This window comes from Buceros rhinoceros, unplaced genomic scaffold (genome assembly GCF_000710305.1).
Source record: "Buceros rhinoceros silvestris isolate BGI_N320 unplaced genomic scaffold, ASM71030v1 scaffold8884, whole genome shotgun sequence".
NCBI lineage: Eukaryota > Metazoa > Chordata > Aves > Bucerotiformes > Bucerotidae > Buceros > Buceros rhinoceros.
Genome location: NW_010410024.1, coordinates 61,316 through 65,589, shown reverse-complemented (window position 1 = coordinate 65,589; position 4,274 = coordinate 61,316).

Below are 4,274 nucleotides of genomic sequence, written 5' to 3'. Positions count from 1 at the left end.
CCTCCCCTTTTGCCCGCAGCCTCACCAGCGCATCAGCCAGCCCCGGTCCTTGTCACCCGGTGACTGGTGGTTACTGGCTTCTAACTGATTTGCTCTTCCAGACAGCAGGTTCCATGGCCTCCCATGCTCACGCGGAGCTTCAAATGCCTTTTGAGTGCAGTTACAGTGTTTTTTGTAACAAAACCTGACAATTTTGTGGCAATTGTACTTATGATTAGTTATTATTTAATTATGCAGGAGTATAAATCAGAGGAGGGTGTCTTCTGTCCCAGGCAGAGTTTGGGTTGAGGTAACGTGAGGGTGACTGCCCCAGAACGAGAGGTTACAAACAGGGTGAAATCACACCCTGCAGCAGGAAATACCGCGTGTAATACCTGCGTGTGCCCTCGTGCCCCTAACCCGCAGACTTGGGCACCTCCGTCTTGGCTGGATGGGTTTACAGACACAGAATCGATAGTGACAGGAAACAGATAGAAGAAATACATCAACTATACCCGTTTTGTGCAAAAAAAAGTCTGGGGAACGTAGGGAGAGCGAGTGGAATTGGTGTTTCTCCTCGTGAAAGCGAAGTGTGTCGGATGAAACACGTCTGGTTCTGCAGCGGGTGGAAAGACAGCAGAGCTAAATCCTCTTACAGGAAGCTGTGTGGCAGGCGGCCGCGGGCTGGGAGAGGGGGTGGCAGCGGGGGCAGCTCCAGGGCTGCGGGCACGACAGCCGGTTGACACTCCCCAAGGGAGAACTTCTAGTTGGCCTTCCTGCAGGTGAAGGAGCTCGTTCCTTCTGTGCATCCCTGACAGGAGTACGTAGTGTGGGGGGATAGAGAAACCGAAAGCAGCTGTGGGTGATGGCCGTTGTTCAGCCACGCTGAACTGGTGCTGCTGGCGCCTAGTGACACAGTGACAAGATAAGAGGTATGTGTGTGTGGCCTCTCTGGAGCTGTTTTCCTTCCCCCCACGCCTGAGCAGCGGGGCCAGGGTGCATGTAGCCTCACAGGGAGGCAGGCAGGACGGCTGAACACCTCTTCCTTCAGCCCAGAACTGCCAGACAGGCTGGGGAAGAGATGACTTCTTGGCAAAACTGCTTTCTTAGCCTTCAGAGACACTTCCAGAAGGTTTGTCATGGCAGGGCGCAGCGGGGGCCACCAGGACGGGCCTGAACACCTCTTCCTTCAGCCCAGAACTGCCAGACAGGCTGGGGAAGAGATGACTTCTTGGCAAAACTGCTTTCTTAGCCTTCAGAGACACTTCCAGAAGGTTTGTCATGGCAGGGCGCAGCGGGGGCCACCAGCACGAGCACAGGAGCGGTCCTGCCTTGCTGCAGTGGGATTTGTGGAGCTCCTCTGACCCTGTCTGGCTGTGACCCTCCCTGACAGCCGCTACCTGGTGTATGGAAGCTGCTGCTGTCGAAAATGGGTCTTAATCTGCTTTGTTGTTGCTCCTGGCAGTTCGTGTAATCCCTCAGACAGGGCAGGTGCTGTGTTTTCTCTGAGACTGCTGGTGCTGCCGCCTCTTAGGGCTGAAGAGCTGCTGAACTGGGGCCCTGGCACAAGGTGACATCAGGGTGAGGAGTCCCTACTGCGGGGGCTTTTCCTTATCATCTGGACCTTTTTCTTGGGTTTCTGTATCAAGTCTAAAGTGGCAGCACCCCTGCCAGAAAGGCTTCTGGTTAAATCTGCTTAACAGCCCCTGCCCTTCTCTGAAGCATCGTCACGAGCTGTCATGGGGCTGAGGTGAGCCTTGGCCTGGGGCACAGGTACCCGAGCATGGCACGCTGGCTCCTGCCCTGCCACGCTCCCTTGGAAGGGCATGGACACCCACTGCCAGGGGGCTGGGGTCTGAGTGAGCACATTGCCGTGGCAAGGCAGAGCAGTTTCAAATCTCCTGATACGTTACCTTCGCACGCGTGAATCATCCTGTGGAGTTAACCTTTGAGTGCCACTTCAATTCTGCCAAGCGTGGAGCTTCATGCCACACTGGGTCCTCAGGAAGGAAGTGGGTGTGATGGACATGCCTGCTCAGAGCTAAGTCTGAGGTCTGAGCCTGAGTCCTCACGAGGAACAGAAGACTCACATGGTTTTCTGGTGTGACCAGGTTATACAATCTCATGGCATGAAATAACCCAAATCTATAGCCAGAGCCTCGGTAGTGATATCGCTTCCAATTGCTTTGTAAACGGCGCTGACATCCTTGTCTGTACAAACAGTACTTGCTTCCTTGGTTGTCGTGTGAAAGACACCTACATTCTCACTTGTCTCTGTTTAAAAAAACCCCACAACTCTTGGAACAAAAACATCTTGTTCCACATTACACGGTTTCAACAGCTTATTCTGCCTGACTCGCTAGCATTCGAATCTGGAGCTTCCCAGTTAAACTAAACTGTCGTGTGAACAGCAAGTTCTTGCTCTTTGAATAATGAAAAGGACTGTTCAGAGTCCAGCTAACTCCATGGTTCTTTTTATTTCAGAGAACGACAGTGACTTAGTACCAGAATCAGGCTAAGTCCCGCTTGCTTAGTTTACACAAGTTTATTATTAAACTTGTGGGAGTCTTCGGAAATGAGGTGAGCGAGAGGCAGTCCAAGAGAGGGGAATAAAGCCAGTGGATTAGAGCCGTGTTAAATGAGATCCATTCTCCTGTGATCTGCCTAAAAAGCCCTGCTCTTCTTTGCCTCTGATGGTGGGTGATTTGTGACTGTTGCTCGTGCCGCTTGCTGTTCGTGCTCCTGGGAAGGAGACACCCCCTCATCTGTGCTGGCTGATGGGAGGGAACGCTTTTGGGGTCCACAGCAAAGTGCTGTGGCCTCAGGGCAGAGCTGGGCAAGGTGCTGGGTGCCTGGGTTGGAGGAGGGGGCTCCTCTGCCTTGGTGAGCCCATGGCAGTGGCTTTATGCTTCTCTTGGTAAGGAGATGTACGACCAAGTGGGTGCCTTCAGTTTCTCCTCGGTGACCTTCGGTTGCCAAAGTCCATCTCTGTGAAACTCCCTGCCTGCCCATGGTTGGGAGGAAGACGATGGCTAGCGAGGAGGCGAGTGGGGAGTGCAGCATCCTGAGCTAAAACTGGTATTTGGTGGGTGGCTGTTCTCCATCTCTTTGTGGCTCAGCTATAAATCATTTTGTGACCATCACAACGGCTGAAGCACTTTGCTGATGGTGTGCTCTCTGCAGGAGTATCTCTGGGAAGCCAAGACAGCCAGCATTGCCCATTCCGAGCCAGTGTTGTAGGGCAAATATTTGTCCAAGTGCTGTGTTAGCATAATATTTCTAAAGTCAGACCAAGGGCATAAATTCTGGTGGAGAAACCCAGAGACAAGAATCACAGCTGTGACTTACAGTGTTTCAGAGGATTTGCTTTTGCCAGTATCTGTGCAAGATACTGCATCCAGACTTGCGTAGCCTGTAACGAGTCTTGGCACCAAACGACCATGCATCATCATCCTTCGTCTTGCTGTTCTGAGGTAGTAGTTATTCCTTATTTTAACAAATAAAGTCATATATGGAGAGACCGGGGTCGGAGGAGAGGGCTGTGTACTGGTGAAACTGCAGCTTGAAACACAAGTTACCCATCCAAGGCAAGATGTTCAGATTTGAGTGAGAAGCTGAAAAATGAGCCGTGCAGTACAGTGTGAAGAGAGGAAGCTGAGTAGTTCCCAGAAGGCTTGTGCAATCGCAGCCCTCTTCGCTGCTTTACCAGCCTGCTGATAAAGTAAACTGCTTTGCGTGATAAAACTTCCAACTTCCTAGAGCAAAACTTTGCACAAAGAGTTCACGGAAATAGACATTTTGCTGTCCTTCCCTTTTCTGGCGGAAGAGTAGGACACTTTGCCTAAATTTTGAAACAGTCTTGTTTTTTTCAGAGGCAGTATTGGCTGCCTTGTCTGAAAAGTCAGGGGGAAACACGTTCTTAGTATGTTGAAGTTGTGGGAGGTGGGTTTTTTGTTTGTTTGGGGGTTTTGTTTGTTTCTTTTTTCAAAGAAACTAGCGTATTTGTAACAAATGTGATTTCCCAGAGAAGCACCTTTCAAACATCCTGACCTTTGGTCTCTTTCCTTCCCTGTCCTTCTCCCCCTGTTTTAGGTCCGGATTGTTTTGCCTTCCGTCCTCCTTTCCCAAGCACGAGGACCCTCCTGTTGCCGCTTGCGCTAATGGAGTTGCTGACAGTGTTGATGCTGCGCGGGGCGAGACGGAGCCACATCCCGCTGGCGAAAAGCCTCCCAAAGGAACCGGTGACGAGCAAGTCCCCCCGCTCCTGCCGCCCCCGCCGCCGGGCAGCCTCCCTC